Below are 12,729 nucleotides of genomic sequence, written 5' to 3'. Positions count from 1 at the left end.
TGCGGGTCACAATCACAGCTAAGAAGCAGATCTGGGGGCCTCCACTCTAACAACTAGGGAGCAGACTGCCCCTGAAGGGCAGTGGCAACTACAGAGCAAAAGGGGAGGTACCGCTAAATATCCAGAGCAGGCTGTGGTCACCATAATACCACTCAAATCCCCTTTACAAGTCTGACTTTAGTAACTGTGGGTTCTGTTGGCATGTAACATAAGGATAGGGCCAGACCAGAGTTTGAGTAGTCCTACAAATCTCTCTCTGAGTGTCCAGATGCACAACTACTGCATTGCTGGGGCCTAACCTTGGTGACTGCATCAGTGGCTGGGTGATAACAACAACTGAGAGCCACCAGAGCCCATTGCCAGCATACCCACAGTTAAGCAGGGCCAAGAGCACTTCCGACAACAGTATACTTTATGAGCTTTTACAATAGGCGATAGGGGACAAAACTGAGCACAATTACAGGTGAACAGCTCCAGTGGAGGAAAACTCAGTGGCTAACCTCCCAGGGGAAGTGCTCCAATCTCACCCACCTCAACTGCAGATCAGAATCACAGCCAAGAAACAGACCTGGGGCCTCTACTCCAAAAACCAGGGAACAGACCCCACCCCTCAGAAGGCAGCAACGACCACAGAGCAAAAGGAAGTCTCTACTCAACATTCAGGGCAGTTCTGATACACATAACACCAACCAAACCCGTATCAATGGGATAATAGCACAAGCATCTGAATCAATCTCACCCACCAGGTTTCAGACACCAGAAGCAAGAGGAACTATGATCCTACAGTGTGTGGAAAAGAGACCACAAACACAGTAAGTCTGACAAAATTAGACAACTAAGAAATATGTTGCAGATAAAGGAGCAATATAAAAACCTACAAGAGGATTTCTGGTTCAAGATGGTAGAGTAAAAGGACATATGCTCATCTCCTCCAGCAATAGCACCAAAATAACAACTAGCTATTGAACAACCATCACAGAAGAATGTTGGAACCCATCCAAAAAAAGATACCTACCCCATGCCCAAAAACAAAGAAGAACCCACAGCAAGATGGTAGGGGGGCACAATCATGATACAGTCAAATCCCATACCCACCAGGTGGGTGATCCACAAACTGGTGAACAATAATACCAAAGAAGTTCTCCCACTGTTGTGAAGGTTCTGAACCCCATGTCAGGTTTCCCAGCCCACAGATCCAACAAAGGGACAGGGAATCCCCAGGAAATCTGACCTTGAAGACCAGCGAAATTTGATTATAGGACTTCCACAGGACTGGGGAAACTATAGTCTTGGAGGGCACAAACAAAATCTTGCACAAACCAAGACCCAGAGGAAAGGAGAAGTGACCCCACAGAAGACTGAACCAAAACTACCAAACTAAGGTGCCCTGTGGAGATGTAGGTCAGCAGGGGCTCATCACAGGGATGGAAACACTGGCAACAGCAGTCCTGGAAGGTCCCCCTTGGTTTAAGCCCTCTTCAAGTCTCCATTAACCCTACCATGGAGCCTCTAGACTCCAGATCTGGATCATCTCAGGCCAAACAACTAACAGGGAGGGAGCACAACCCCAACCCATCAGCAGGTAATTAGAGTAAAGCTTTACTGAGCAAGGCCCTGACCACCAGAGCAAGACTCAGTTTTCCCCACCACCAGTCCCTCCCATCAGGAAGCTTACACAAGCCTCTTAGCCTCCTCCATCAGATGGCAGACAGAAGAAGAACCACAATTGCACAGTGACTACAACAAAAACCACATTACAGAAAGTAAATCAGGATGAAAAGGCAGAAAGTTATGTCCCAAACTAAGGGACAAGATAAAACCCCAGGAAAACAACTAAATGAAGTGGAGATAGGCAACCTCCCAGAAAAAGAACTCAGAATAATGATAATGAAGGTGATCCAGGATCTTGGGAAAACAATGGAGAAGATGCAAGAAATCTTTACCAAAGAACTAGAAGAATTAAAAACAAACAAGTAGAGACGAATGATACACTAGAAGGAATCAATAGCAAAATAACTAAGGCAGAAGAATGGGGGAAAAAAAAAAAAACAGCCCAAGGAACATCTGGGACAACATTAAATGCACCAACATTCACATTATAGGGGTCCCAGGAGGAGAAGAGAGATAGGACCCAAGAAAACATTTGAAGAGTTAATAGCTGAAAACTTCCCTAATATGGGAAAGGAAATAGTCAACCAAGTCCAGAAAAAACAGCGCACCAGGCAAGATAAACCTAGAGGAAGAACACACCAAGACACATAGTAATCAAACTGACAACAATCAAAGACAAAGTAAAAACAAGGGGAAAACCACAAGTAACATACCAGGGAACACCCATCAGACTATCAGCTGATTTCTCAGCAGGAATTCTACAAGCCAGAAAGGAATGGCATGATATATTTAAAATAGTGAAAGGGAAGAAGCTACTACCAAGAATACTCTACCCAGCAAGACTCTCATTCAGATTTGATGGAAAAATCAAAAGCACTCCAGACAAGTAAAAGGTAAGAGAATTCAGCACCACAAAACCAGCTTTACAACGAATGCTAAAGGAACTTCTCTAGGCAGGAAATTCAAGTGAAGGAAAAGACCTACAGAAAATAAACCCAAAACAATTAAGAAAACGGTAATAGGATCATGTGTGTGTGTTAAGTTGCTTCAGTGGTGTCTGACTCTGTGACCCCATGAACTGTAGCCCACCAGGCTCCTCTGTCCATGGGATTCTCCAGGCAAGAATACTGGAGTGGGTTGCCATTCCCTTCTCCAGGCAGATCTTCCCCACCCAAACCTGGGTCTCCTGCATTGCAGGCAGATTCTTTACCACGGAGCCACCAGAGAAGCCATGGTAATATGTATGGTAGGATCATACATGTCAATAACCACGTTAAGTGTAAATGGATTAAATGCTCCAACCAGAAGACAAAGACTGGGCCGCGCTGGTCCTGGCTGCGCCAGCGCAGGCCGCGGAGGTCTCTGGGTCAGACCTCGCGCTGGGCTCTTTCGGTCTGTTCCGTGATGGCAGCCGCCGCCACCGTGGTCACCCCATCAGGTTTGGAAGATGAGGTGTCTCGGTCCCTCGGCGAAGGAGCGGGGGAGGTGGTCGTGGAGCGGGGGCCGGTACGGCCTACCACATGTTCGCGGTGATGGAGGACCTGGTGGAGAAGCTGAAGTTGCTCCGCTATGAGGAGGATCTCCTCCGGAAGAACAATCTGAAGCCCCCGTCCAGACACTATTTTGCACTGCCTACCAACCCTGGGGAACAGTTCTACATGTTTTGCACCCTTGCTGCCTGGCTGACTAACAAAGCTGGATGCCCTTTTGAGCAGCCTCAAGAATATGATGACCCTAATGCAATAATATCTAACATACTATCTGAGCTTCGATCATTTGGAAGAACTACAGATTTTCCTCCTTCAAAATTAAAGTCGGGTTATGGAGAGCATGTATGCTATGTTCTTGACTGTTTAGCTGAAGAAGCATTAAAATATATTGGTTTCACTTGGAAAAGACCAGCATACCCAGTGGAAGAATTAGAAGAAGAAACTGTTGCAGAAGATGATGCAGAATTAACATTAAATAAAGTGGATGAAGAATTTGTGGAAGAGGAGACAGACAATGGAGAAAACTTTATTGATCTCAACGTTTTGAAGGCCCAGACCTATCGCTTGGATATGAACGAGTCTGCCAAGCAAGAAGATATTTTGGAATCTACAACAGATGCTGCGGAATGGAGCCTGGAAGTAGAGCGTGTACTACCACAACTGAAAGTCACGATCAGGACTGACAATAAGGATTGGAGAATCCACGTTGACCAAATGCACCAGCACAAAAGTGGCATTGAGTCTGCTCTAAAGGAAACCAAGGGATTTTTGGACAAGCTTCATAATGAAATTAGTAGGACTCTGGAAAAGATCGGCAGCCGAGAAAAGTACATCAACAGTCAGCTCGAGCACTTGGTTCAGGAATACCGCGCAGCTCAAGCCCAGCTGAGCGAGGCACGGGAGCGTTACCAGCAAGGAAACGGTGGAGTGACAGAGAGGACCCGACTCCTGTCCGAGGTCACAGAAGAGCTAGAAAAGGTGAAACAAGAAATGGAAGAAAAAGGCAGCAGCATGACTGACGGTGCTCCTCTGGTGAAGATTAAACAGAGCCTCACAAAACTGAAGAAGGAAACCGCTCAGATGGACATCAGAGTCGGAGTCGTGGAGCACACGCTCCTACAGTCAAAGCTGAAGGAGAAGTCCAACATGACAAGAGACATGCATGCCACCGTCATTCCAGAATCCGCAATAGGCTCTTATTAAAGCATACTGTTTTTCATGCTTCTGATTATTGGTTTTTTCTAGAAAATCATATTTCATGTTGCGTAGATTACAAAGCACAGTTATTCCTCTTAAAGCATGTTGGGTATTTTTTTACATATATACACACATATTGTATCATGATGATTATGGATGGTCAGAACCTTTAAATTGAATATAATATTTAATAAAGTAATTTAAAATTCTCACTTTCAAAAAAAAAAAAAAAAGACTGGCTGGGTAGATGAAAACATGTGCATGTATGCACTTCGACTTACCACATCACTCTGTTTGACCCTCTAGATTGTATGCATTTTGTATTGTTAGGTTAATCATGTTCCTATGACTTGCAATTGTAAGTATCTTTTATTTTTTTATCTGGCTATTGATTGTGAAAACTGGTAAATCTTTTACTATCGTAATTATGTAACCATTGAATCATTGAACATAATACCATTGTATCAAGATTGGTCAACAGAAAAATAATAGAATTTTATATCAACAAAAATACCATTTTATAGAAAAACTTGTAATCACTTTTTAAAACCCAGATGTGTATCAGAATTATACTGGAAGCTTTTGAAAAATACAAATGCCCAGGTAATGCTGTTTTTCTCCAAAGCTCCAGATATGTTTCTAATGAGCAGCCATGTTTAAAAACAACTGGACTATAAAATCTTTTACTTTTATCTTGTTTGTTTCACTTTATCTGTTTCATACTCAGTGCTCCCATTTCATTTATGTTTTCCAGTTTCTCCATCTCTTTTTCTTTTGATGTTCTTTCTCAAGCTTTTATCAAGTGTAATAGAAAAGCTTTTGTATAAATATATATAAAAAGTATAACAAATACTTTAGAAAGTTTCTGAATATTTGCCTAACCAAAAAAAAAAAAAATGAAATTTTGATTCCACTTATTTGGCTTAGCATAAATAGAATGCTAGATTTCTAATTTTAAAAAGTAGATATGCAATAAGCAACAAAGGTTTACTATATAGCACAGGGACCTATAGTCAGTATCTAATAATAACCTATAATGTAAAATAATCTGAAAAATAATATGAGTATGTGTATAATTGAATCATGTTACTATGCCCCTGAAACACTAAAGTCAACTGTAATTCAGTAACATATATATTAAGGAAAAAATACACAGAAGATAACCTATAAAGACAACTAAATGAAGAGAAAATAACCAATATATCTGAAAAAGAATTCAAGTAATGATAGTAAAGATGATCCAGGATTTCAAAAACAGAAGCAGCATGGATCCACAAGATAAAAGAAAAGCTGACCTAGAAGAACTAAAGAACAAGCAAACAGAGATGAGTAAGACAATAACTGAAACGAAAAACATATTAGAAGGAATCAATAGCAGAATAACTGAAGCAGAATAATGGATCAGTGACCAGGAAGACAATGGTAGAAATCTCTGCTGCAGAACAGAATAAAGAAAAAAGAATAGGAAAAAAAAAAGAGAGAGAGAGCAATCTTAGATACCTCTGAAACAACATTAAATGCCAACATTCAAATTATAGGGGTCTCAGAAGAAGAAGAAAAGGGGAAAGGGCCTAAGAAAATACTTGAAGAGATCATGGTCAAAAAATTCCCTAACATGGGAAAAGAAATAGTCCCCAAAGTCCAGGAAGCACAGAGATTTGTACAGGATAAACCAGAGGAGGAACATGCTGAGAAAATTATTAATCACACTGACAAAAATTAAATACAAAGAAAAATATTAAAAGCAATGAGGAAAAAGCAACAAATAACATGCCAGGGAAATCCCACAAGGTTATCAGCTAACTCCTCAGCAGAAACTCTGCAGACAAGAAGGGAGTGGCAGGATGTGTTTAAAGTGATAAAACAGAAAAACATATAACAAAGAATACTCTACCCATCCAGGCTCTCATTCAGATTTGATGGCAAGCAGAAGCTCCAAGAGTTCAGCACCACCAAACCAGCTTTACAATAATTACTAAAGGAACTTATAGGCAAAAAAAAATCATGAGAGAAGAGAACAGAAGAGGAAGGAAGAAGAAGAAGAAAAAAAAAAAGACCTACAAAACCAAATCAAAATAACCACAAAAATAACAATAGGAATATACATATCAATAACTGCCTTAAATATAAATGGGATAAATACCCCAACCAAAAGACAGACTGGCTGAATAGATAAAAACAAGACTCATATATATGCTGTCTACAAGAGACCAACTTCAAATACTGTGGGTTGCCATGCCCTCCTCTGGGGGATCTTCCCAACCCAGGAATTGAACCCAGGTCTCCCACATTGCAAGTAGATTCTTTGCTGCCTGAGCCACCAAGGAAACCTGAATGCCCAAACCAAAAGACATCAGACTGGCTAAATGGATAAAAAACAAGACTCACATATATGCTGTGTATGAGACCCACTTCAAACCTAGTGATACAAACAGACTAAAAGTGAAGGGATGGAAAAGATATTCCATACAAATGGAAATCCAAAAAGAGCTGTAGTAGCAATACTTATATCAGACAAAATAGACTTTAAAATAAAGACTGTTACAAGAGACGAGGATGTAAACTGCATAATGATCAAGGGATAAATCCAAGAAGAATAAATAACAATTGTAAATTTTATATACCCAACATAGGAGCACTTCAACACATAAGGCAAATGCCAATAGCCATAAAAGAGGAAATCTACAGCAACACAGTAATACGAGTGGACTTTAACATCCCAATTATACCAATGGACAAATCATCCAGACAGAAAATAAGGAAACACAAGCTTTAAATGACACATTAGACACAATAACTGGTATTTAATAGGATATTCCATCCAAAAGAAGCAAAATATACTTTCTTTTCAAGTGTACACAGAGCATTCTCCAATTTAGATCACATTTCAGCTCATAAATCAAGCCTCAATAAATTTAAGAAAACTGAAATCATACCGAACATTTGTTTGCTGACTGCAGCACTAAGACTAGAAATCAATTACAGGGGGGAAAAAAACTATAAAAAACACAAGCACAGGAAGGCTAACCCATGTGCTACTAAATAACCAATGGATCACTGAAGAAATCAAAAAAATACCTAGAGACAAATGACAGTGAAAACACAATGACTCAAAATCTGGGGAATGCAGCAAAAGCAGTAATAAGTGGGATGTTTATAGCAACACAACCCCACCTCAAGAAATAAGAAAAATATCAAATAAACAATCTTACCTTATACCCGAAGCAACTAGAGAAAGAACAAACAAAGCCCAACGTGAGTATAAGCAAAGAAATCATAAAGATCAAAGCAAAAATAAATGAAATAGGAATGAAGAAAGCAATAGAAAAGATCAATGAAACTAAAAGCTGGTTTTTTGAAAAGATGAATAAAATTGATAAACCTTTAGTCATACTTATCAAGAAAAAATAGACTCAAATTAGTAAAATTAGAAATGAAAAAGGAGAAGTTGCAATAGACACCACAGAAAAACAAAGGATCATAAGAGACTACTACAAGCAACTACTGGAGAAGGAAATAGCAACCCACTCCAGTATTCTTGCCTGGGAAATCCCATGGACAGAGGAGCCTGGCAGGCTACAGTTCATGGGGAAGTAAAGAGTCAGACGCCACTGAGCGACTTCACTTCTTCAAAAAACAAGCAACTATATGCGAACAAAATGGACAACCTGGAAGAGATGGACAAACTTTTAAAAAGGTACAATTTTCCAAGACTGAACAGGAAGAAACAGAAAACAGATCATAAGCACTGATATTGCTGCTGCTGTTGCTAAATCGCTTCAGTTGTGTCCAACTCTGTGCAACCCCATAGACAGCAGCCCACCGGGCTCTTCTGTCCCTGGGATTCTCCAGGCAAGAACACTGGAGTGGGTTGCCATTTCCTCTCCAAAGCATGCATGCATGGTAAGTCGATTCAGTCATGTCCAACTCTGTGCAACCCTATGGACAGCAGCCCTCCAGGCTCCTCTGTCCACAGAATTCTCCAGGTAAGATTATTGGAGTGGGTTGCCATGTCCTTCTCCCACTGATGTTGAAACTGCGATTAAAAATCTTCCAACAAACAGAAGTCCAGGACCAGATGGTTTCACAAGCAAATTCTATCAAGCATTTAGAGAATAGCTAACAAGAAGCAAGGTCCGATGCTGTAAAGGGCAATATTGCATAGGAACCTGGAATGTTAGGTCCATGAATCAAGGCAAATTGGAAGTGGTCAAACAGGAGATGGCAAGAGTGAATGTCAACATTCTAGAAATCAGTGAACTAAAATGGACTGGAATGGGTGAATTTAACTCAGATGACCATTATATCTACTACTGTGGGCAGGAATCCCTTAGAAGAAGTAGCCATCATAGTCAACAAAAGAGTCCAAAATGCAGTACTTGGATGCAGTCTCAAAAACGACAGAATGATCTCTGTTCGTTTCCAAGGCAAACCATTCAATATCACAGTAATCCGAGCCTATGCCCCAACTAGTAACGCTGAAGAAGCTGAAGTTGAACGGTTCTATGAAGACCTACAAGATCTTTTAGAACTAACACCCAAAAAAGATGTCCTTTTCATTCTAGGGGACTGGAATGCAAAAGTAGGAAGTCAAGAAACACCTGGAGTAACAGGCAAATTTGGCCTTGGAGTACAAAATGAAGCAGGGCAAAGGCTAATAAGAGTTTTGCCAAGAGAATGCACTGGTCATAGCAAACACCCTCTTCCAAAAACACAAGAGAAGACTCTACACATGGACATCACCAGATGGTCAAGACCGAAATCAGACTGATTATATTCTTTGCAGCCAAAGATGGAGAAGCTCTATACAGTCAGCAAAAACAAGACTGGGAGCTGACTGTGGCTCAGATCATGAACTCCTTATTGCCAAATTCAGATTGAAACTGAAGAAAGTAGGGAAAACCACTAGACCATTCAGGTATGACCTAAATCAAATCCCTTATGACTATACAGTGGAAGTGAGAAATAGATTTCAGGGACTAGATCTGATAGACAGAGAGCCTGAAGAACTACGGATGGAGGTTCATGACATTGTACAGGAGACAGAGATCAAGACCATCCCCATGGAAAAGAAATGCAAAAAGGCAAAATGGTTGTCTGAGGAGGCCTTACAAACAGCTGTGAAAAGAAGAGAAGTGAAAAGCAAAGGAAAAAGGGAAAGATATTCCCATTTGAATGCAGAGTTCCAAAGAATAGCCAGGAGAGATAAGAAAGCCTTCCTCAGCAATCAATGCAAAGAAATAGAGGAAAACAACAGAATGGGAAAGACTAGAGATCTCATCAAGAAAATTAGAGACATCAAGGGAACATTTCAGGCAAAGATGGGTTTGATAAAGGACAGAAATAGTATGGACCTAACAGAAGCAGAAGATATTAAGAAGAGGTGGCAAGAATACACAGAAGAACTATACAAAAAAGATCTTCATGAGCCAGATAATCACAATGGTGTGATCACTCACCTATAGCCAGACATCCTGGAATGTGAAGTCAAGTGGGCCTTAGAAAGCATCACTACAAACAAAGCTAGTGGATGTGATGGAATTCCAGTTGAGCTATTTCAAATCCTGAAAGATGATGCTGTGAAAGTGCTGCATTCAACACGCCAGCAAATTTGGAAAACTCAGCAGTGGCCACAGGACTGGAAAAGGTCAGTTTTCATTCCAATCCCTAAGAAAGGCAATCCCAAAGAAGGTTCAAACTACTGCACAATTGCACTCATCTCACATGCTAGTAAAGTAATGCTCAAAATTCTCCAAGCCAGGCTTCAGCAATACATGAACCAAGAACTTCCAGATGTTCAAGCTGGTTTTAGAAAAGGCAGAGGAACCAGAGATCAAATTGCCAATATCTGCTGGATCATCAAAAAAGAGAGTTCCAGAAAAACATCTATTTCTGCTTTATTGACTACACCAGAGCCTTCGACTGTGTGGATCACAATAAACTGTGGAAAATTCTGAAAGAGATGGGGGTACCAGACCACCTGACCTGCCTCTTGAGAAACCTGTATGCAGGTCAGGAAGCAAGAGTTAGAACTGGACATGGAACAACAGACTGGTTTCAAATAGGAAAAGGAGTACATCAAGGCTGTATATTATCATCCTGCTTATTTAACTTATATATAGAGTGCATCATGAGAAATGCTAATTCATGGGGTCGCAAAGAGTCAGACATGACTGAGCGACTGAACTGAACTGATTCTTCTCAGACTCTTGAAAGTATTGCAGAGGGAGGAATACTCCCAAGGTCATTCTGTGAGCCTACCATCACCCTGATAGCAAAAGCAGACACAGATATCATACCAAAAAAATTACAGGCCAATATCACAAATGAACACACACCAAAAGTCCTCAACAAAATATTAGCAAACCAAAACCCACAACAATTTAAAAGGATCATATACCATGATCAAGTGGAATTTATCCCAGGGATGCAAGGATTCTTCAATATACACAATTCAATTAATGGGATACACCATATTAACACACTGAAGAGTAAAATTGTATGATCATCTCAGTAGATGCATAAAAAGCTTTTGATAAAATTCAATACCCATTTATGATTAAAAAAAAACTCTCTAGGAAGTGGGCATACAGGGAACATATCTCCACATAATAAAGACAGTATATGACAAACCAATAGCAAACATCTTTCTCAATGAAGAAAAACTGAAAGCATTTCCTCTAAGATCAAGACAAGGATGTTCACTCTCACTACTACTGTTCAGCATAGTTTTTGAAGTCCTAGTTACAGCAAAGAAAATAAATAAAAGGAATCCAAACTGGAAAAGAAGAAGTAAACCTGTCACTGTTTGCAGATGACATGATACTGTACATAGAAAATCCTTGAAAGACCACCAGAAAACTGCTAGAGCTTATCAATGAATTTGGTAAAGTTTCAGGACACAAAATTAATACACAGACATCTCTTGCATTCCTATACACTAACAACAAAAGATCAGAAACAGAAATTCAGGAAAACAGTCCCATTTACCATCACAACAAAAAGAATAAAATACCAAGGAATAAACCTACCTAGACAAAAAACCTGTACTCAGAAAACTATAAGATACAGATGAAAGAAATCAAATATAACACAAAGAGATGGAGAGAGACATACCATGTTCTTGGACTGGAAGAATCAATATTGTGAAAATAACTATACTACTCAAAACAATCTACAGATTCAATGCAATCTTAGCAAATTACCAATGGCATTTTTCATAGAATTATAACAAAAACTTTCACAATTTGTATGGAAACAAAGACCTGGAATAGCCAAAGAAATCTTGAGAAAGAAACATGGAGTTGGACGAACCAGGCTCCCCAACTTCAGACTATACTACAAAGCTATAGTCATCAATACAGTATGATACTGTGGAAGGCATGGGTTTCATCCCTGGTCCAGGAAGATTCCACATGCCACAGACCAACTAAACCGCTTGTATCACAACTACTGAGCCAGCACTCAGAGCCCATGAGCCACAGCTACATAACCTATGCACCACAACTATCAAAGCCTACATGTCTAGAGCCTATATGCCCCAACAAGAGAAGCAATCCAATGGGAAGCCCACACACCTTAATGAAGACTAGCCCCTACTGCCTGCAACTAGACAAAACCCATACATATCAACAAAGACCCAATGCAATTAAAAATAAGTAAAATTAAAAAAAAAAAAAATTAAAGCAAGTGACAACTTTTAAAACACTGATGAACAAATCAAAGATGACACAAATAGATGGAGAAATATGCCATGTTTGTGGATTGGCACAATAAATATAGTGAAAATGAGTAGCCTATCCAAAGCAAACTATAAATTCATTGCAATCCCTATCAAGCTGCCCACGGTATTTTTCACAGAACTAGAACAAATAACTTCACAATCTGTAAGGAAACAAACAAACACACAAAAAACCTCAAATAGCTAGAGCAATCTTGAGAAAGGAGAATGGAACTGGAGGAATCAACCTTCTTGATTTCAGACTATACTACAAAGCTACAGTCAAGACAGTATGGTACTGGTACAAAGACAGAAATATAGATCAATGGAACAAAACAGAAAGCCCAAAGACAAATCCACGCACCTAGGGATACCTTATCTTTTACAAAGGAGGCAATACAATGGAGAAAAGATAATCTCTAACAAGTGGTGCTGGGAAAACTGGTCAGCCACTTTTAAAAGAATGAAACTGGAACACTTTCTAACATCATACACAAAAATATACTCAAAATGAACTAAAAATCTAAATGTAAGACCAGAAACTATAAAACTCTTAGAGGAAAACATCAGAACACTCTCTGACATAAACCACATCAAGATCCTCTATGACGCACCTCCCAGAGTAATGGAAATAAAAACAAAAAATAAACAAATGGAACCTAATTAAACTTAAAAGCTTTTGCACAATGATGGAAACTATAAGCAAGGTAG

At 39.7% G+C, this 12,729-nt stretch overlaps 1 pseudogene; it reads left to right on the top strand.

The window, feature by feature from the left end:
* Window positions 1-3,015: 3,015 nt before the first annotated feature.
* Window positions 3,016-4,461, top strand: LOC136168717 (intraflagellar transport protein 57 homolog pseudogene; annotated as a pseudogene).
* The last annotated feature ends 8,268 nt before the right edge of the window (window positions 4,462-12,729 follow it).

This window comes from Muntiacus reevesi, chromosome 1 (assembly GCF_963930625.1).
Source record: "Muntiacus reevesi chromosome 1, mMunRee1.1, whole genome shotgun sequence".
Taxonomy (NCBI): Eukaryota; Metazoa; Chordata; class Mammalia; order Artiodactyla; family Cervidae; genus Muntiacus; species Muntiacus reevesi.
The sequence above is the reverse complement of the archived record's forward strand: the minus strand, read 5'-3'. Positions and strand labels throughout refer to the sequence as shown.